Raw genomic sequence first — 23765 nt, forward strand, 5'->3', positions numbered from 1 at the left:
ACTGACAAGATGCATCTGGCCTGTGCCTTCCCAGAGGTTATAGTCAAACACAAAGTTACACTAAAAAGTATTCTTATTTCAGTCAGTAATCCTGGGTATCAGTAACGGCCATATCTCTGCATAGCTATGTGTCCTTGGACTGGGTACTGTATCTCTCTGTACCACTGTTTCCTCATCTGTAAAGCCAGGGGACTGAGTGTGACCTATAGCCATCTTACTCAAAGCATGGCTCAGGGCCAATGTGCTGACAGCTCATTCCCAGTCATAACAAGTGCAGAAATTGAGAGTACGTAATGTTCACCACAATTTGACAGAGTAATTTTGTATCTATAGAATCTCAAACTTTGGGGGTTTTAATTTTTTTTTCACAAATAAGACCTTTTATTTGTCACCTTTAAAAGTCTGAATTTTAAATAGCTTCTTGGACTGGTGGCTTATATCCATCTGATTACTCAACTTTAGCACCTGTTTCAGCTCCAGCAGCTTTTCCAGAACCTTCACTATGAGAGCCAGCAGTTTTGCCAATTCAACTTGGGCTTCTGCAGCATATTTTACTCGTATTTACTGAACACATAATGGAGAGGATAGGCAGGTTGGCAAGCTCTTCTACGTCTTTACCAGTACTTTCTGGAATCAATTTGTTGACCACTCCTTCAAGTCATTTGTCTGTAACTTACGGCTCATGATTTCCGTCACCTTCTAGACCTGTTGGTGCTGAGTATAAGAGATGTTCCAGATTTGATTGCTGCTGTTCTGGGTTTTTTTTTGTTCTGTTTTGTTTTTTGTTTTCAGTAAAACCCACACAGAACAGATTAAGCAAATAATTACCAATAGTTCTGACATCAACAAGAGCTTCAATAATGATTTGCCATTGCTTGGGCATGGAGCATATTTTGTCATGGGTAAGATCCATGCATGGAAGTTGGTTATGCAGTTTTTGTCTTGCATAGCCTCAGTAATTATCTTGAACTTTCTAAATGCAACTTCACCATTTTGCAGATCAGCAAGGCTCACTTCAAAAACACAACCCTTAAGGCCATCAGATGCAAGTTTGGTTCCTTGAATCCTCGTAACTAGTGTTTTCCCAGTATTTCTTATATTAAATATTGCTGGTGCTTTCATATCATACCAGTCTTTCTTAGAAAATGGATAAGCCACTTTCTTCTTGACTCCCTTTTTGCTACTTTTTGTAAGGTGCTTGTTCTTGTCAACCACCATGGTGTTGCTCAGAGAGTCCTGGGGGGTTGAATTTTGAAGTCTTTATTTTATTATTTCATTTTTCTGCCTCATTTTTAATCTATTATATAAAAGTATCTATTTGCAATGGATTGGAAAATAAAGATTTGTCTTTTGTCACAGATAGATGGTCCTAAGAGAATTTTTATGAAGGAAGAGTTCCATGGCTGTATTAGTCAGAGTTCTCCAGAAAAATAGAAGTGATGAGAAATACATATTTAAATATCAAGAGATTTAATACAGGAATTGGCTCATGCAGCCATGACCATGGTTTTGTCTAGTCCATATTCTATAGGGCAGACCAGAATGCAAGTTGGGAATTTGAAGGTGAAGTTGACTTCCCCAGAGGCCTCAGGTTGGGAACTCCAATGAAGTTAATGATGAATGTCCCAGGAAGAGCTGGCTGGGTGAAGTAGAGATGGAAATTCTTCTTTCTGACTGCCAAAATCATCAGCTCTCCCTTTCAGATCCTCAACTGATTGGATAAGGAGACACCTCTTACTGCTGAAAGCAATCTCCTTTGTTGATTACAAATGCAATCAGCCATAGATACAATCAACTGACTAATGCTTTAAATCTACGAAATACCCTCACAGTAATAATCAGGCCAGTGCTTGCTTGATCAAGCAACTGTACACCATAACCTAGCTAAGTTGGCATATAAAATTAACCATCACAATGGCCAAGACTCTCCTTACTGAAGAGTCAAAATAAAAATTAATATATTAAAGGATCTGAGTAGTGGTGCAGTAAGCAAACTCGTAGAATCTATCATTTACCGGGCATATTGGGACCTTTTTATTTTTTTCCTGACAATTATCAACACTCACCCCTGTGGACACCCTCCTCACTCTTGGTGACTGACACCCCTGCCAGATTGGTCCCTTGTGTGGATGCCCTCCTCACCCTTCTCAGGCTCAGGTTTGGCATGTTGGCCAACTTCTCCCCCATGGAAGCACTCCTCATGCACTTATTCAGGCCCTGGCACCCTTCTCTGACCCAGTGTCCACCATACCCCACCACAGACCATAAACAGTTTCAGGAAGAGATGGGGAGTTAAGGAAAGATGGAGAGGAGATGTATTTTTTGGTTTGCAGAGCTTTGCTACAAAAGTAAAGTAGTAACTTCCTTTCTCCACAGACAATGATTAATTTTTCTCTGATCATATATGCCCTATATAAAAGAGGTTAATATATTTTCTACTTATTGAATGTCTACTACATGCTAGTCATTGTATGTTCATTGTTTCTAATTCTCACCACAACCCTGTAAAATAGATGTTATTATTCCTGTTTTATAGATGAGGATAAAGAGGTTCAGAGAGTTTAAATAATTTTCCAAAAGCTAGCTAGTAAAAAGTACAGAATTTGAACCAATGCTCTTTTCACCATGACTTGCCATCTGCACACCTCAAACCAGCAAAATATCAAAGTCTGTGTGGTTTCATGATCAAGAACTTCTTTAAGAATGATAGAACTCCGGACACACACTATAACACTCTACATAGGAAACATGGTGCCTAAACTTTGGGGTTTTACCTCTAGACATGTGATTGACCTTTACTATGTCTTGGAGTTGTACAAGATTATTTTATTGCTATAACCTGAAACCGTCTATGGTCATACTTAAAAAAAAAAAAAAAATACAGGCCAAATACGCCAAATCCACACAGTTATGTACAAACATAGACGTTAAAGATAAGGAAAACATTATCCCTGATGTTTCTTAGTTGTTCCTCAAAGATTAAGAAAAATCCACTCACATCTGTGCTGGTTTGGCCCCCAAAACACCATTGTCTTTGATGCAATCTTGTGGGGGCAGATTGATTAATCTTTTTGATTAGGGTGTAAACTTTTTGATTGGATGTTTTCATGGAGATATGACCCACCGAACTGTAGGTGATGACTTTGATTGGATAATTTCCATGGAGGTGTTACCCAACTTATTCAGGGTTGGTCTGAATTAAATCACTGGAGCCATATAAATGAGCTGACAAACAGAAGGAACTCAGAGTAGCTGTGAGTGACATTTTGAAGAGGAGCTGCAGCTAAGAGAGGGCAAAATGCCCCAAGGGCAACATTTTGGGGAATGCCATTTTGAAATGCAACCTGGGAGCAAGCTGCTGTTGTTGTTATTGTTGTTTTGTTTGGTTTGGTTTGGGGAGGGGACAGCTACATGCCTTCCAAGCTAACAGAGGTTTTCTGGACCCCAATGGCCATACTTCAGCGAAGGTACCCTATTGTTGATGCCTTACCTTGGACTCTTTATAGCCTTCATACTGTAACTCTGTAACCAAGTAAACCCCCTTTATAAAAGCCAATCCATTTCTGGTGTTTTGCAAAATGGCAGCATTAGCAAACTGGAACAACATCTTATCCTGCCGGGCTTTTGGTTTTGTTGTTGTTATTGTTGTTTTGTTTGGTTTGGTTTGGGGAGGGGACAGATGTCTTTATTTCACTTTGTGTACTTCCCACAATAACTAGATATTAAAAGATGACTTTTCTGACACAGGAAAAATAACATCAGGTCTGGCTAGTGATTCTCTACCCAGTTAATGCGAAAATTAGCCAGAAAGTATTTGGGCCTCTTATTGAAGGAAAAATAGAAGGCAAAAAAAAAAAAAAAAAAAAAAGATAAGATTTTCCCCCCAGATTTTTATTGGAGTTTGGTTAATTTTAATTTTTCATTCCCTCCAAAAAATGTTATGGACTTTTGGCATTTTTGGTTTGTATCCAAGTGAAAGTGAAGCAGAAAATCAAGCCAAACCATGGTTACTTTAAAGAAATTGACTTTTTTTTAATCCAAATTTCTAATGCCACACACATTAAGGATGATTCTCTATGAGGGGTAGAATTATAGATGACTTATTTTTCTTCTTAAACTATTTTCTGTATATTTCATGTTTTCTGAAATAGAGATTTACTACTATATTAGTCATAAAAAGTTTTGTATAAGCATCATAAAATATTTTATGTGTAAAAAAAATCCCAGACTCTACACATGCTTAAATGTGAGAGTAAATGCCTTCCTAAAGGTATAAAGGTTATTGATACTGAAAAAAATTTATTAAGTAGGACCTGAAGTTTGGATTCTTTTTAAATTTCTTCAAAATGTCAGAGATAGATGATAGCCAGCCTTTATTGTAACATGACCCCACTGACATATTTTTAATTAGCCTTAAATTATGATATTTCATTTAAGGTTAAAACAGACATTTCCATTTCTGAGGAAGGAGCCACTTCCTCTGGTCCCCTGATCCCTCTCTACTGCCTATAGTTCCTTTTCCTTGGATAGAGATGAGTCTGAAAAAGCCATTTAGCACAAAAGGAAGTGGAGAGTGGGTCAATAACTAGTGACTCTGATTAATGTAGAAAGCAGAGCAGATGACTCAGTGCAAACAACCCACTTAAGGGCTGGGATTGATCAATTGATCAGGCCTCTCTAGCTAGAAGTAGATGAGGGTTACCCAGTAGATGAGGGTAATGTATTTTATTACATATGTGCAAGGATGCCATGTGGCATCTTTGAGCACAGCCCTGGGAAGCTGGCACTTGGTTAATTTCCATAAAACCACATGCCTTTCAGGTTGAGGAAGGTGGCTTCTCTTCTCAAATGCTGGTATCTACCATTTTAGAGTGACCACAAGTAAGCAGCATCTGCTTTCCTATCAGAGTCGGCTGTGAGGAGATCTAGCCCACTGTTGCCCTTGTTTCTGTATCACAGTTTCCCCATTTGCTACTAGATTTCCAACAACTGTATCTGGGAAATTAAAGAGATGCTGCTAATGATATCCTAACATTCTGATCTTCACAAACAAGAAGGAAAATAAATATTTTAAAATGTGTTTTAATGCTACCTGATAATATAAAAAGGACTTTGAGGGATTTTAATAGAAGCAGTGACTTCATCCATATGTGAACCACTCCAAGAAAATGTATCTGAAGCAGGCAACAGCACATATGCCCTGAAAGGGATGCTTTATTTAGATACCACATGTCATTTTTCAAGATGCAAAGCCACTCATCTCTGGAAAGCTTTCTTGGGTAAATACAAAAAACCAAGCATGTTTTGATTCTTTCTGTTTCTCATATGTAGACACACTTCCTTACTATATCTCTTCTAATAATTTATTATATGTGTTTACATATAACTGCCCCTTGATTATAGCTCCTTGAGGGACAGAAGACTTATCAACTTTGTTTGAATAAGTACATTGTCCAGAAGGAAGTGGGCACTCAAAAATCTGTGTTCTAAAGTAAAGTAACATTAGTCAACTATTATTGATATCTTATGACACCAGTCAGTATATCACACTGAAAATCTCTCATCTCTATAGAGTAGGTATATTAGTATCCTAGAGCTGTCATAACAAATTATAAGAAACTTGCTGGCTTAAAACAACAGAAGCTCATTGTCTCAGGGTTCTGGAGGCTGGAAGTCCAAAATCAAGGTGTTGGCAGGGCCATGCTTCCTCTGAAACCTGTAGGGGAGAATTCTTCCTTGATGCTTCCTGGCTTCTGATGGTTGGCTGGCAATCCTTGGCAGTGCTTGGCTTGCAGCTGCAGCACTTCAGCATCTGCCTCCATTGTCACATGGCATAGTCTTCTTGGGTTTGTCTTTCTCTTCTTATAAGGAGACCAGTCATATTGGATTAGGGCCCATCCTAATTGAATATAGTCTCATCTTAACTTGAATACATCTGTAAAGACCCTATTTCCAAATGAGATTGCATCCACAGGTAGATGTTACTGCTGCATAAATTGTGCCAATGGAGACATAGGGGTTTTAAATAGTCATGAGTGCCAGGTCACACAGCTGGCATGTAGCGTGAGAGGTACCCCCCCATCACAGATGTGCTGATACAGGAGCTGCTCTTACCACTACTCTCCAGAGTGCTGTATTTACACAAAAGACAAAGGAGACTCCCTGTCCATACCATAGATATTTATAAGGGTCACTTGTTAAGATGTCAGCCATCAGAAATACTTAGAATGGAGTCCTCACGGGTATTCTAGTTGACAGGTCACATGGACAGGCTTGAGGGTCAGACAGTTCTGAGGTTGAATTCTAGTGTGATTATTTACAAGCTATAAAATGTAGTTTCTCTAACTACAGTTGTTTTTTTTTTTATCTTTAAAGGAGATTATAATAAATAATTTGCAAGGTTATTAAGAGGATTAGAATTAACATATGACACTCTTGACACAAAGTAGGCATTCTAAAAATGTAGGTATTTTTTACATTTCTTTTTGTTTTTTTAGAAAGAATTAGAAAATTAAAAAACAATCCATGGAACTACACTACGTATACAGTGAACTCTATGTTAAACCATAGAGTATAGTTAATAGTATAATTATTAAAATGTACTTTCATCAATTGTAACAAATATAACATACCATTGCAAGATGTTAATAGGTACCTGGGAATCCTATATTTTATGTATGGTTGTTCTGTATACCCACAACTTTTCTAATTAAAAGAAAAGTGTCTGTAATGACAAAATGTCATATTTTAATTATTCTGAAAGTGAAAACATTTCTAAAATGAATCACATACTGTCTTTTAAAATGGACTATGGTGTAGATAATTTAATTTTTTCATGATGTATGCAGAATCAGTATTTTTGACAGCATCAATGCAATGATGCCATCAGGCCCTAATTACGAGCTTGAAACTTTTGCCCCTGTACTCAGTAACCCCAAAATTGCACTATTTTGAAAGTTTGTATGTTTACTTTCACCCTTTTTTTAAAAAATGTAACCTTTTCTTTAAATCTGTCAGCTCACTCTTGTACTATACCCTCTGAAGGAAGTCCACCTACCCTATTCAAACTTGTTTTTACACAGGGTAGCAACGATTTTTACAACTGTATATAAAATGTGACAGTAGAGCCCTGAGAACTCTTCCATGAGAAAAATAAGTGAGTTTTATTGTGTGAAAATTTTAAGTATCCATTTGGACTTCTAAGAAGCTTCCCTTCCCCACCGCTTCTTTCCTGCCTGATGCCTGCATTCTCAACAGTTGTCTTTCTCGGACAGTGACAGTCTGTCTCCTTACTCTCAAAGTTGATACACAGTCAGTCATTTGGATGCCTTGTGCAGACCTTCCACCCTCCTCATTCCCATTTCCAGACACTTACCTCCCCATTTCTGTATTTCAAAATCTAAATCCAGCAATTCTAGTTATCACTCAACCAACCATTTTTGTATTACTTTCTTATCAGCTGTCAAAACAGCCGAATGCTCAACAGTTGGTCAGTTGCCAAAAACAGCATTAAGAATGGGAGTGGGCAGATGATGAGAACAGCTCTGAGAGTTATTCACTCTGAGAAATCATCTTGGAACCGGAAAACGATTGCACTCAGAATAGTGTTTGCGAAAACAATTCATTGATCTTAATTTCTATTTTACTCCCAAATTAATCATGGGGAAGTTAACACACCATTGCACTTATCAGGGAAATATGAAGCTAGATTCGTCATAAGATGTTACAGGATGATGATGATTCACTTCAACAGTGTGTTTAAGGAAAAGGCCAGAATTTAATGTCGAGCAAATTGCAGCAGTGCTTGTAGAGGTCTTGCCGTGCAAACAGCCAGAGAGAAGGTCACAGAACCAATTCTTCTGTACCGCCATGTCTCAGTCTCTAGTTTGACCGTAAGGTTGGTGAATAATTTATCCTCCATTGGCCTTTTCCAGCTTCAGGTTTAGGTAGACCCAATTAGGTAGATCCACTCTCTTCCTTGTGTCAGGAGTCCCCAGCATGGTCCACAGCTGCAAATCTTTCTCCCAAAATTTCACATAAAGGAATTCAAGTAAAAATGCATGAGGCCATTTTTTTATTTTGCACTTGTTTTTCTGAAAATTAAATATTTTAACTGTAAACACAGGTTATGCACCTGGTTTAAAGCATTCAAATAGTACAAAATTTATATAATAAAAAAGTAAATTTTTCTCCCACACCAGTACCCCCAGCTCCCCTCTTTGAAGGCAAACTTCTGTTAGCAGCATCTTGTACGTCTTTCAAGAAATATTCTCTATCCACACAAACATATATATTTTAAAAGAATTTTAATTACACAATAATATACCAAATCTCCGTGGTTGCTGGTGTCATAAATTAGTTTGGAATTATTGCATATTTTACTTTTCTGGAAGAATCTGAGCAAGATTGTACTATTCCTTCTGAAATATTTTGTAGAATCCATCAGTAAGGTTATCTGGTCTGGGAGTATTTTCAAGAGAAAGTTTTTTTTTTCTTTCATAAGAGACTCATTCCTTTAATAGATATGGGACTATTCAGATGTTCTGCTTCTACCGCTCTCCATTTTATCCACATTCTCAAATTTACTATCATAATTTGTAAGCTATCAGAGTGTTTTCTTACTATCGTTTTAGATTTTTATCCTTTTTAATTTCTTCTTAATTAGAGAAGTTGCAAGTTTACAGAAAAATCATGCAGAAAATACAGGGTTCCTGTTAACCACATATCACATACACATTTTCCCCTAATATTAACAATTTGCATTAGTGTGGTACCCTGTTACAATTGATGGAAGTATATAATATAATTGTACTATTAACTATACTCCTTAGTTATATTAGAGTTCATGTTTTGTTTTGTACAGTCAGTCCTATGGCTTTTTGAAAAAAAGATTCTAGTAATAAATATACAACTTAAAATTTCCCCTTTCAACCACATTCAAATGTATAATTCAGTGGTGTTATTCACAACGTTGTGCTATCATCAGTATCATTCATGACCCATATTCTTCCATCTTCCCAAACAGAAATTCTGTACCAATTAAGCATTAACTCCCCATTTTTACTCCTACACTGGCCCCTGGTGATGTACATTCTAGTTTCTGACTCCATGAATTTGCTTATTCTAATTATTTCACATCAGTGAGATAATAGTTGTCCTTTTGTGTGTGGCTCATTTCACTCAACATAATGTCTTCAAGGTTCATCCATGTTCTCACATGTATTAGAATGTCATCCCTTTTTACAGCTTAATAATATTCTATTTTGATTGGGATTGCATTGAACTGTAAATTGCTTTGTATGGAACTGGCACCTTAACATATTTAGTCTTCCAATTAAATGAACATGGAATATCCTTCCATTTATAAAGACCTTTTTTGATTTATTTCAGCAATATTTTCAGTTTTCTGGGTATAACTCCTTTACATGCTTGGCTAAATTTATTCCTAGATATTTGATTATTTTAGTTGCTATTGTAAATGGAATCTCTTTATTGATTTCCTCTTAAGATTGTTTATTACTGGTATATTGAAAAACCAATTTTTGCATGAACTTGTGATCTGCCACTTGGATGAATTTATTTATTACCTACAGTAGTTTTGTGGTGGATTTTTTTTCAGAATTTTCCATATATAGAATCATGTTATCTGCAAAAAAGGGAAATTTTTGCATCTACCTTTTATTTCTTTGTTTTGCCTAATTGCTCTTGCTAGAAGTTTCAGCACAATGTTGATTAACAGTGGTTATAGTGAGAATTCTAATCTTATTCCTGATTTTAGAGGGAAAGTTTTCAGTTCTTCATCATTGAGTATAATGTTAGCTGTGGTTTTTCAAATGTGCCCTTTGTCATGTGGAGGACATTTTTTTCTATTCCTAATAGTCTACGTGTATTCATCAAGAAGGGGTGCTGGATTTTGTCAAATGCTTTTACTGCATCAATAGAGATGATCATATGCCTGCCCCCCCACGTTCTATTAATATGGTATATTACATGAACTGATTTTCTTATGTTCAACCATTCTTGCATACCTGGGATAAATCCTACTTGATCATGGTATATAATTTTTTAATGAGCCATTGGAATCTGTTTGCTAGTAATTTATTAAGGATTTTGTATCTATAATAATAAGGGATAGTAGTCTGTAATTTTCTTTTATTGTGATATGTATATCTGGCTTTCACATTATGGTGATGTTGACCTCAGAGGGTGAGTTAGGGAGTATTTCCTCCTCTTTATTTTTTGTTGGTAGAGTATGAGCAGGATTGCTGTTAATTCTTCTTGGAATGTTTGGTCAAATTCACCTGTGAAGCCATAGTGTCCTGGGCTTATTTTGGTTGGGAAGTTTTGATTATTTATTCAATCTCTTCACTAGTTATTGGTCTGTTGAGAACTTCCATTTCTGGATAGTCTGTTTGTGCCTAGGAATTTGTGCATTTCATGCACGTTGTCTAATTTTGTATACAGTTGTTCAAGCATTGTCTTATAATCCTTTTTATTTCTGTGAAATTGGTAGTAATGCCCCTGCTTTAATTCTTACTTTAGTTATTTACATCCTCTCTTTTTTTTCTTTGTTGGTCTAGCCAAAGATCTGTTGATCATAATGAACTTTCCAAAGAACGAACTTTTGGTTTTGTTGATTCTCTCTATAGTCTGTTTATTCTTTATTTCATTTATCTCCACTCCATTCTTTATTTCCTTCCTTAAGCTTGCTTTGGATTTTTTTCTCTTCCTTTTCTAGATTCTTCAGTTGAATGGTTAAGTCTTTAATTTGAGAGCTTTCTTCTTTTTTAATGTAAGTATTTAGAGCCATAAATTTCCCTCTTAGCACTGCCTGTGCTGCATCCCATAAGTATTGTTTTATTGTGTTTTCATTTCCATTTGTCTGAAGATATTTACTATATTCTCTTGATATTTTTTCTTTGACCCACTTTTTGTTTAAGAGTGTGATGTTTAATTTCCACATTTTTGTGAATTTTCTGGTTTTACCCCTGATATTGACTTCCAGCTTCATTCCATTGTCGCCAGAGAAGATATATTATATTGTTCCGACATTTTTTAAATTTTCTAAGACTTTTCTTGTGACCTAAAATATGGTCTACCCTGGAGAATGACCCATATGCACCACAGAAGAATGTGTATTCTGCTGCTGTTGGGTGAAGGGTTCTACATATGTCTGTTAGGTCTGGTTGGTTTGTAGTATTGTTCAAATCTTCTATTTCTTTATTGATTTTCTGTCTGGATGTTCTATCCATTATTGAAAGTGGTGTGTTATGTCTCTAACTATTAATGTATAATCATCTATTTCTCCCTTCAAATCTGTCAATATTTCATATATTTTGGGGCTCTGCCATTAGTTGCGTATATATTTATAATTGTTACATCTTCTTGTTGAACTAAACTCTTTTTCAGCATGTAGTGACCCTTTTTGTCCCTAGTAAGAGTTTTTGTCTTAACACATATTTTACCTGATATTAGTACAGCTACCCCAGCTCTCTTTTAGTTACTATTTGAAAGGTATATACTTTTCAATCCTTTCACTTTCAACCTACTTGTGTCTTTGAATTCAAGGTGAGTCTCTTGTAAACAGCATATGGTGGGTCATACTTTTTCATCCATTCTACCAATCTCTGTCTTTTGACTGGTGAGTTTAAACCATTTACATTTAATGTCACTACTGATAATGCAGGTCTTTCTTCTACCATTCTGCTCTTTTGTCTTTGTAAGTCTTATATCTTTTGTTATCCTCAAGTCTCTTATTATTCTCATTTATTTGATTTTTTTAATTGTACCACTTTGAAGCCCTTTTATTTCTTTCTGTATGTTTTCATATATTTTCTTATGATGGGGCTTAAATTTAACATCCTAAATCTGTAACAATCTTGTTTTATTTGATAACAACTTAACTGCAATAGCATACACATAAACTATTCCATACCTCTCCATACCCCCACCTTTTTGTTATACTTGTTACAGATATCTTTATTTATTGTATGTCCCAAACCATAGATGTATAATTACTTCTCATGAATTTGTATTTTAGAACTTGTAAGAAGTAAAAAGTGGATTACATACTAAAAAAAACAAAAAACAAAACAACAAAACACAACAACAAAACAACAAAAAACAATACAATAGTACTAGCATTTGTAATAACCTATGCAGTTACCTTTACAGGAGGTCTTTATTTCTTTATCCTGCTTTGCTTTGCTGCCTAGTATCCTTTCCTTACAGTCTGAAGAACTAACCCCCTTTGCTTGGTTTAGTCTTGACAAACTCCCTCAGCTTTTGTTTGTCTGGGAATGTCTTAATCTCTCCCTCATTTTTGAAACACAGTCTTGCCAGATGTAAAATTCTTGGTAGGAAAATTTTTTTCTTTCAGCACTTTAAATATTTCATTCCACTGCCTTCTTGGCTCCATGGCTCCTGATGAGAAATTGGAACTTAATTTTATTAGGACTCCCTTGTAGATAACAACACTGTTTTTCTCTTACAGTTTTCAGAACTCTTGAACTATGTGTCTGAGCATGATTCTCCTTGAGTTTTTCCTGTTTGGGGATTGCTGATATTCTTGAATGTGCATATTCATGTTTTTCATTAAGTTTGGAAAGTTTTCTGTCATTATTTATTTGAATTTGCATTCTATCCATTTCCCTCTTCCTTCTTCTGGGACTTTCATAAGGCATATATTGGTATGCTCGATGGTATCCCAAAGTTCTCTTAAGCTCTGTTCGCTTTTTAAAATTCTTTTGTATTTCTACTCCTCAGTCTGAATCATTAAAATTGACTTGTCTTTGAGTTTACTCATTCTTTCTTCTGCCAGCTCCAATCTGCTGTATGAACCCTCCTGGGAATTTTCCATTTCAGTTATTGTGGTCTTCAACTCCAGTATTTGTTTGGTTCCTTTTTACAATTTCTGTCTCTTTATTAAGATTCTCATATTGTTCATTCCTTGTTTTCCTGGCATCCTTTAGTTTTTTCTCTGTGTTTTCCTTTACCTCCTTGAGCATGTTGTGGCTCATTTTTTAAAAAAGTTTTTGTCCAATGTGTGCAAAGTTTGGTCTTCTTCATTAGTTTTTGTTTTTTTGCATTATTCCTTAGTATGGGCCATCACTTCCTGTTTCTTTGTTAAATTCATCTTTTGTTGCATGCTGTACATTTTAATATTTTTAAGCATTAAGTCTGGGATTTAATCTGAGCTGTCTGTTCCTTAAGTTTGTATCCAGATAGTAATATAAGTCAGATTTCCTTAAGTGCCAGGTGCTAACAAAAACCAACCAAATGCAAAAAACTTCTTTCTCAGTCTTTGCAAATTATATTTGTGTTAGCTGGTACTCTCCTTCATAGTTTAGCCCTCCTATTAATAAGATCAACCTGAGGTGAATGTGAAGTGTTGGGTCTTCTTGATATTTTCTGAGCCCCTTTCTTGTCCTATGCCTGTGCTTGCTGTGGCCTTAGGAATTCCCCAGTTTACAGGGATTTGAATGCTCCCTCTACTCCCTATGAAATACTGTTTTGCCTCTGAGTGCTCTGTGATATGACTTATATTCAGGTATTCCTTTGCCCCAGGTTGCTTTGACTTAATTGCTTCTTACTCTGCTTTGGCTGTCAGCAAGCTAGTTCTGCCTGAAAGGCAAGTTCTAGGTGGGCAAGCCAGAGGTGAGTTTCCAGTTCAGTCTTCCAGACAGCCACCAGACAGATTGACACCAACATACAGGCAACCCAGTATGCACATAGGTTTACTTTTTCCATCCAGCAAGGGCTAGGAACCCACCATGGAAGCACAGGCTGGTTCCAGACTGCACCAGGGAGGGGGTTCAGGACAGGCTAGCAAGGGCACCAGAAACTTCTTCTTCTATCATTTTTAAAGCTACATTTTCTTGATTTTGCCCTTGCCTAGTTACTACAACGCTTTAACTTTTTCTGGAGTTTTAAGGCAGATGCCTCTTCCACTGTTTGCTATTTGTTCAAAGGTTCTGTGGGGGAATGGAAACCTGTAATGTCTTTTGTTTCTTTCTTGGTTTACTGCCCTCTTACATCTTTAATGTTTGTATGAACTGTTATGCTGTCCCCTTTGTTGTTCATGAATTAGCAATTTATGCCTTCCCTATTTTGTTCTTGGTTTGCTGAAAGATACAACTTTCATCTTTGTTCATTTTCTCCACTGGATATATTTTTTGAATTTCTTTAATTCCTACTCTTATCTTTATTATGTACTTTGCATGCTCTGGATACTTTATTATTCTTTTTCTAAATTTTTGAGATGGTTACCTAGATTACTGATTTTCAGCCTTTCTCACTTTCTAATCTTTACATTTAAGGCCAAAACTCTTCCTCTAAATATGTCTTTAGCTGCATTCTACATGATTTACTTTGTATTTTCATTATTATAATTGAAAAATTTGTAATGTAATTTCTCTTTGACCAAAGGGTTATTTCAAAACTTACTGAAAAATTTTCAAACATTTTGGGACTTTTCAATTGTATTTTTGTAAATGACTTTAGCTTAACTTTACATAGTCAGAGAATATCTGATCAAAACCTGTATAATTTCAATCTGTGTGGATCTGTATCATTTTAATTCTTTCAAAATTTATTGAGACTAACTTTGTGGCCCAGCATATTGTCAACCTTGGTAAGTATACTTTCAGCATATTGTCACCCCTGGTAATTATACTTTATACATGTGAGGAAAAATGTGTATGCTGTCATTGTGTGGAACACTGTTTTATTTTTTAATGTTAAGTCAATTTGTTAATAATTTAGTAAATTTCCATTCTTACTGCTTTTTCTCTGCTCTGCAACCAGTGCTGAGAGCAGTTTGTTTAAATTCCATAATCTTTTTCATTTTCTATTGTTTTTACTTCTGTCAATTTTGTTTCATAGATATTGAAGCTATGCCAAATAATGTAAATTGTTATATCTTCCTGATAGACTAAACTTTCATTATGAAATATCCATTTTTATTTCTAATACTGTGTATTGTTTTAAAGTAAATTTGTCCTTTAATAGCATAGCTACATCAACTTTCTTTTGCCTAACTTTTACATGTTGTATTTTTTATGTTGAACTTTTCTGTATTTTTATATTTAAGGTATGTCTTTTGTAAGCAGCATATATTTGTTTGCTTTTATCCAACTTGACAAGCTATATTTTTAAAAGAGAGTATTTTTTCCATATTTATTGTGCTTGGGTTCAAAGTTATCAGCTAATATTCATTTTCTTTTTATCTCTCTTGCCATATGTTTTCTTTTCTTTCCTTTATTATTTTAAGCAATTTTTGCATGTTCCATATGTTCTCATTCTTAGATTTTTAGTTATAGCTTCTTTTTCTATTCTTTTAATGGTTACCAAAGAGATTATGATATGTATCCCTGATTAATTAAAGTCTTATAAAAATTACAATTTTACCATCTTCCAGAAAATGGAATGATAGAACACTTTAATTTATATCATCCAGTCATCCACTAGCCTTTGTGCTTTTGATGTATGTAATTTAATTCTCTGTATATTTTAAACCTCACAAGATGTTTTATTATTATTTTATATAGTCAATATTAATTTTGTCTTCACCATATGTTCTAGTTTATTAATGCTGCCAGAATGCAAAACAACAGAAATGGATTGGCTTTTATAAAAGGGGGTTTATTTGGTTACACAGTTACAATTTTAAGGCCATAAAGTGTCCAAGGTAACACATCAGCAATCAGGTACCCTCACTGGAGAAAGGCCATTGGCATCTGGAAAACCTCTGTTAGCTGGGAAGGCACATGGCTGGCGTCTGCTCCAGAGTTCTGGTTTCATAATGGCTTTCTCCCAGGACGTTCCTCTCTAGGCTGCAGGTCCTCAAAAATGTCACTCTTAGTTGCTCTTGGGGTGTTTTTCCTCTCTTAGATTCTCTGGAGCAAAAGTCTGCTTTCAATGGCCATCTTCAAACTCTCATCTGCAGCTCCTCTCTTCTCAGCTCCTGTGCATTCTTCGAAGTGTCCCTCTTGGCTGTAGCAAGCTTGCTCCTTCTGTCTGAGCTTTTATAGGGCTCCAGTGAACTAATCAAGGCCCACACTGAATGGGCTGGGCCACACCTCCATGGAAATTATCTAATCAGAGTTATCACCCACAGTTGGGTGGGTCACATCTCCATGGAAACACTCAATCAAAGAATTACAATCTATTCAACACTAATACATCTGCCCACACAAGATTGCATCAAAGAACATGGTGTTTTGGGGGACATAACACATCCAAACTGGCACACCATATACTTACCCATTTCTTTGCTCTTTATTCCTTCTTGCATAACTTTACTTTCATAGAGGATAATTTTCCTTACATCTGAAGATTGCACTTTATTATTTCCTTTAGTATGGTTTGATTGTGAAAATGCTGAGTTTCTGCTTGTCTGAAAATTTCTTCATTTCTCTTCTGTTTTTAAAGAATACCTTTGCTAGATAGCAAATTCTAGATTGCAGGTACCTACTTTCTCTATTTTGAAGATATTGTTCTATTGTCTTCTGGATTCCATTGTTTCTGTTGAGAAGTTGCTGATAATCTCAAGGTTGTTCTTTTGCAGATAACTTCTTTTGTTTTCTAGTTTAGAAGTTTTTCTGTTTTTAACTTTGGGTACTTTTCCTAATGCCCTATGATGCACCTATGAATGATACTTTGGGGTTCATAATACCTATTGACTGTGAATTGATATCTTTTGTCAGTTTTGGAAAGTTATTAGTCAATATCTTTCAAATATCTATTCTGCCTTATTCTTTCTCCATTATTTTTTTTTAGCTCCAGTGAATTTCAATCTTCTAATATACTAATTCTTTACCATTTGTTTCCTCTTCTTGAGTTCATCATGTAATTAATCTCATTCTATGAGTTTTTAATTTGTTTTTGTATTTTTCTTAATAATATTTATTTTTAAATCTCCAGTTTTCTATTGAAATTCTCCAAATTGTCATTTAATTCCTTGAACATATAAAGCACAGCTTTATTTTCTTATTAAGATGTGCATGATAATTTCAATACTGTATTTCTTTTGGGTCTAGTTCTGACATTTACTGTCCCTTGGCTTTTGGTCAATTTTGTCTACTTGTAAATACCACTATATTTGATGAAGTGCTGAACATTGTGTATGAATAACTGTAGAGATAATTTGAATTTCATCATTAATGTTATCTTCTCCAAAAATAATTTGTTTTGATTCTCATAGGCAGCTAGGCTAGAGGCAGGCCACTTGAATCAATTCTGGGATTGATATCATTTAAAGATGAGCTTCACTCGTTGTAAGAGCATCTCTATTAGCTGTTCATTGTTACAGGGTATAAGTCTTCAGAATCTCACTTTTAAATACGAGATATTAACCAGGGACCTTTATCTTTAATATTAACTGTACTTCTGTTTGGTTTTCTTCTAGATCCATAGGACTAATGAAAGCTCTATTCAGTTTTTCAGCTCTCTATTCAGTACTTTCTTTTCTTTTTTTTTCCTTCAGAATCAGGAATCTCCCAGCAGGTAAGTGGGTCCCAAATGCCCAAATAATACTTCTCTTGGTTTCCTTTTTTACTTTTTTTAAATAGATCATGGCCTGATAATGCTCACTTCCTTGATAGCCCTCCAGAAACTTAAACCAGATATTTCATACATTTTGGACAGACTCTCTAGTTTTTCTCAGCTGCAGAATTAGTTCTAATGAAACTGATCACCCATTGCTTGCAAGGTAACTTAACATATATATTTTTAAAAGTAAAATAATAAAATGAAAACATATGAATCCACCACCTTACTTAAAATATTACCCATATAATTTAATCAACCTGTGTCCTACCTTGCTCTGACGATCAAGAAGTAACCACATTTCCATATTCCCTTGTTTAAAATCATTCCCTTGCCTAAAATTCTTTCTTTCCCTATCTATCTATCAATCATCTATCTATATCTAAGCAATATATTGATTTATTTTGCTTGTTTGGAACTTTATAAACATATATATTCTACTGTTTGCTGGGACTTGCACTCAATATTGTGGTTCTTAGATTTATTTGTGTTATTGTGAGTAGTTACAGTTCTTTCATCCATTGTACTGTATATATTCTATTATATATTTTCTTTCAGTGGACATTTGTGTTTTTTCCAGTTTGTCTAATTAATAGCAAGCTTTCATTCATATTTTTGTGTACGTCTCACTTTGTCAATATTCAAGAAATTAGCTAAGGGATACAATTTAGATTGGAAGGGCAGTGTAAGAAAATATGTGCATTTTCAACTTTTCTAGAGTTACTGGGCTGTTTTTAATTGGTGTACATTTCACCATTCATGTTTTCTTCTCTGTGAAATATCTGTTCATATATATATATATAATATATATAAATATTATGAGATTTATTGAAAGTATTGGCTCATGCAACTGTGTGGATGGGGAATTCCAAATTCTATGGAAGCCCCTAGCTGGGAACTTCAATGAAGGTTTTTGGTGAATTTCCCAGGAGAGGCTGGCTGGCTAAAGTAGAGATGGAAATTCTTCCTTCTGCCTGCTGAAATCATCAGTTGTCCCTCTGAGGCCTTCAACTGATAGGATGAGACTTCTCTCACTGCTGAAGGCAATCTCCTTAGCCAACTGAAGATGTAATCAGCCATAAATGCAAACAACTTACTGAGGATTTAAATCCATAAAACATCCTCACAGTACCAGTCAGGTCAGTGCTTCCTGGACCAAACAAGTGGACACCATAACCTAGCTCAGTGGACATACGGACTCAACCATCATGTCCCTATGATTCCATTTATTTATTCCAAAAACAAATGATGGTGATGATGATGATAATGATGACAACAACAATATTCAGGCACTTTTCTAAGTACTTTTCAAATATTATGTCATTTAATCCTCACAACAATGCTAGGAAATAAATAGTATTATAATCCTCTGGTAAAGATAAGAAAATTGAAATACAAAAAGTTTAAGTAATTTGTCCAGTCACACTGCTAGAAATAAGTGGGCACCACTGGATTTGAACCCAAGCAGCTTGGCTCCACAGTTCATGCTCTCAACCACTATGGAAATCCTTCTCTCCAAGTTACCTTATCAGTGTCTACTGCATGTATGGGGGATATTGAGGTCTTGTAGAAACAGACCTTGCCATTAAGATGCTCACTATGGGGAGATAAAGCTTTAATATAATAAGCAAAACACACTGCAGTAATTAATGAGTAACTTTTAACCTAATAATAAGGATCAGAACCAAGAATATCTCCTAGAATCCTTGCAGAGCTTTTCACACATTCTAATACTAAAATAAAATTAGTGTTGTGAAAATTCCTCTTTTTTTTTGGCAGTTTATTTCACTGGCTAGATAAGATCATATGGTCATGCATTTTGCCCATTTTACCTTTGTAAAAACTTTATTTCTGAGAGTTATGTATATATTTGGGAGATAAATCTTTTATCCATTGTTTATGTTGCAAATATCTTCCTCTAGTTTGTGACTTCCTTTTCACTTTGTTGTGGTGTATTTTAATGAACAGAAGTTGTTAATATTTGGACTCAATTACCAATCAAAATTCAACTGGGAAAAATTGTATTTCAATAGTTGATACAGTAGGAAACACTATTATTTATTAAAACATATTAAAATTAGCATTTAAAAATGGAGATTATTTCATACTCTCCATGAAAATGAAAAAAATAATTTCATGTATTTTCAATTAAAAAAAGTTGCAGGTTACTCTGATATAATTTTCAGAATTGAATCACCAAAAAATTATGTGTACAATTTCAAAAATATTTGCTGACTAGAAATACATTTACATCCAGAATTTTTCAGAATGTAACAGAGCCAGATTAATGTCAATATATAGGATGAACTTTTTTAGTATTCTAAAAAATGTCATGATATTGTATTGTTTGAAACTTTAGCAATTAGAGCCTAACGCTTCCTGTGGCTAAAAACCTTGTACTTCTTGACATTTCTTTTCTACTAAACATATAATTATCCAAAGTCTTTTTGAAATTTCTTTGGTACATTAAAGTTTCAAATTAATTAAGTTGGATTTTAAATTTGAGTCTGGGCGGAGGTCAGGTGTGACACAAAGGGAAACCAAGTTCATATTGCATGAGAAAAGATAGTTTGTTCATCACAGGTCCCGGAGAGGGTGCCGTGAAGGTTTGATGGAAAGTGCAAATTGGCTCAGATGGCTCAACCAGTGGGTGAGGAGCACACAAGCAGAGCCAGAGGGACTCCTGTGCTTGTGGTCCAGGAGTGGAGATTAACAGATTTCCTACCAGAGTCCAGGATTGGCTAGTTTAAAGCAAATGCGAGTGTAAAGGGAAAGGGGCTGGAGGTCCAAGGGTAGTAGGGACTGTTAGCTTATCATTTGGGACCAGCTACGGCTTTTGGCTGAGTGTGTGAGTAGCGCACGTGGTGGCTGCAGAAGCGAGTTTATGCCCCAGGGCTGGAAAGCTGTTTATTAACTAGGCCAAAGGTCAGTGTTGGGGCAAGCAGCTTAGCCAAAGTAAGATAGATGTCAAGGCAGTACACAAAACTTTAAAATTTTATCTAGTCATGCTAGCAATTATCAAAAAAAGATCTGACTGTGTTACTTTGCAACATAATGAACTTTTAATAAATTGTATGGAACTGTTAACATGAAACATAAATTTTCTAACTATAAAATAAAACAAACCACTATTAATATTAACTTTATACTTTACAGAAAAATTATTAAACATTTTTAACTAAATTGTATTGATTTTTTATTTTTCCATTTACATGAAATTGTTCACAAGGATTTTTTTTCTTTTATTCATTTGTAACTTGAAACTTATTTATCTGGATAACCCCAGCCTTTCCTGTAGTTTGAAAACCTTCTTCCCTTTCACCAAAAAATCACTAGTATATATGTGTATCTCAGGATTTTGTTCTCTGGAATGATTCAGCCTTAAGTTGGATGATCCCTTCAAGCATTCAATCAGTCATTCATTCAACAAATATTTATTCAGTGCCTACTAAGTTCTAAGCACTTTTTAGGTATTGAAGATTCAATGATGGACAAAACAGACATGATCCCTGCTCTCAACAGTACTTAAATTCCAGAGTTGGGGATGGGATATAAACAAATGTAAAATAGTAATGTTAACAAGAAAATATCAGATAGTTTTATAAGGATAAAAACATGGTGGGCGATTTGATGGAAAGTAACTTAGTGGCTCTACAGTTGAGACCTGAAGAAATAGGGAGGACATATGCAAACATCAGAAATAATAGTTAAAATAACAGTGCTATTGATCAAGGGAACAGCCAGTGCAGTCTCTGAATGGCAGGTATTTGAGAAACAGAAAGAGCACTACTGTTGAAAAGGGAGAGCAGTAGAGGTAAAGTTAGAGAGGCAGGCAGGGCCAGGTCTTGTAGGCCTGTATAGGATAGAGTTTGGGTTTTGTTCTAACTGTAAGGGAGAGCCACTGTAGAGTTTTAATTGGTACATGATCTGATTGGGTTTTTCAAAGATAAAGTGGCTGCATATAGTGAATAGACTGTAAAGGTTAAATTTACAATTAGGGAGAACAGTTTGAAGAACATTTTATGGACTAAAACACATCAAACATATAAAACTTCATGATGATAGTAAAAACAAAGCTCAACAACAATTAAAAAAAATCTTACTGTTAGAAGTTTCCAAAACATTGGCTCATTATTTTGAAAATGGGTGAATAAAGGGTAAAGATGAAACATTCATCCTGTTTCTCCTGTATAAAGTGGATTTCAGGACGACCAAATAGTTGCTGAGGAAAAAAAAATCTTCTTTATAGAGGAATACAGGCAGGAGGAATGACAGAATTCAAAAATTATGTTTTGTAACCTTGATTGAAGTAATGGATCTAGGCACTGGTCAACAACGGCTCCTAGAACATTAGGCAGAAAAGTGTTTGGGAATTGTCTAATGAATGGACCAATCCATCTGACTTCACCTGAACCCACTGATTAATCTCATGACTCCTTAAAATGAGACAAGCAGACATTAGCTACTCCTGATATGATACAGTAGAAACTACACTGCACAGCATCTTTAAAGTATTTTTACCAAAAAATACATTGAACCTAAATATAATCAAGTCCCTAGATCTAACTAACAATCCAAAAGAAAACTCATGGCAAGAGAAATACATTTAAAGAACTATGCGGATACTATCAGCCAAATCAAGAATGTGTATAGAACAAATAAGCAGGTTTCTTTAACAAGTAAATGGCATGAATTAAACGGGGGGAGGGGGGCATTATAGATTAAAAGTGACCCAAGAGGCATGCAAGAATGCAAGATGTAGGCTTTGTTTGGATTCTCATTCAACAAAATAACTTTAAAAAGACATTTTTGAGATAATCTGGGAAATTTTAGAATGGGTTGAATATTGGATGATGTGAAGGAAATACTGTTATTTTTTCTTGGGTGTAGAGCGTTATTGTAGTTAAGTTAAAAACATAAGTTATTATCTGCTAGTGACACATACTGAAATAATCATAGTGAAATTAAATAATGCCTGTGTTTTCTTTTAAAATGCTTCACCGATTGGGGTAGAGGAAATAGAGGGTAATAAATGAAACTGGCAGAATGTTGATAACTGTTGAAACTGGTTAAAGGTTTAGTGGGGCTTCATTATAATATTCTCTTTAGTTTTGAGTGTTTGTAAAAATTTCTCTAGTAATGAGTTAAAACACAAGCAACGAAAAGATAATGTCCAATTGTGGAGTAAGGGGGAAGGCCAATGTAGAAGTTCTGGCAACTGATGAAAGTAGACTGGACAAGTGTAGAAGTAGTTGAGATGGAAAGAGTAGATTGATTCTGTATATCTTTTAGAGATAAAGGAAACAGAATTACTACTGGATTAACTTGGGATGGGAAGCAAAATTAAAAATGGTAACTGGATTTTTGGTTTGAGTAAACTGGGAGGATAGGAGGGTGGTGATGCCATTCTGAGTTGGGGAAAGCAGATAAGAGAAGCAAGGTGGGGTCAAAGTCAATTGTTATATTTTGAATATGTTAAGTTTGAAATGCCTATTAGAAATCCAAGTAGAAACGTTAAGTAGTCAGTTGGCTATTCCAATATGCAATCCAGGATTATATCAGGGCCAGAGGTAAAAATTTGAGAATCAGAGGCTTAGCAGGCAATTAACACCATGGGGCTGGCTAAGAGTAAGTGGAGGGAGAGTGTAGACAGGAAACAGAGGAAATCCAGGAATGAGTCTGGGAAACACCAACATGCAGAGATTAAGCAGAAGGGCTGACAATCAAAGGAGTCTGAGGAGAAGTCAGGAGAGATCATATCACAAAAACCCAGAGAAGAAATTTCAGAAAGGAGAGGGTGGCCAATGATATCAACTGCTCCTTAGAGATAAAATAAGATAAGATAGATAAAGGACCATTGGATTTGGCAGTATGGAGGTAATGATGGGATATGAGAAACAGAATAGGACCTGGAGATTTCATGGAAGGACAGGCAGATTTGGAATAAAAGCAGGAGATAGAGCCCTGAGAGATTCCTTGAGGACTAGAACACAGTCATCCATTTTGTCTTATTGGGAATATGACCTGTCAAATCTCTATAGGGCTTTTGCCCCTAAAGACATTGAATTTTAGAAAACATACTTGGATGGAGATGGAGACAGTTTCAAGCCCAGAGAATCAGAAAGTACAAGGTCTGCTTTTTATATACAGCAGCTGGTTGTTCTTTTCCTCTATTTCCTTATTACATATCCTGTTCCTAACATACTATTTCCATTGAC

General features: G+C 35.3%; 1 pseudogene; it reads right to left on the minus strand.

Annotated features, from left to right (window-relative positions):
* Positions 1–409: 409 nt before the first annotated feature.
* Positions 410–1218, minus strand: LOC119510949 (annotated as a pseudogene).
* Between the last annotated feature and the right edge of the window lie 22547 nt (positions 1219–23765).

Source organism: Choloepus didactylus, chromosome 15 (assembly GCF_015220235.1).
Source record: "Choloepus didactylus isolate mChoDid1 chromosome 15, mChoDid1.pri, whole genome shotgun sequence".
NCBI lineage: Eukaryota > Metazoa > Chordata > Mammalia > Pilosa > Megalonychidae > Choloepus > Choloepus didactylus.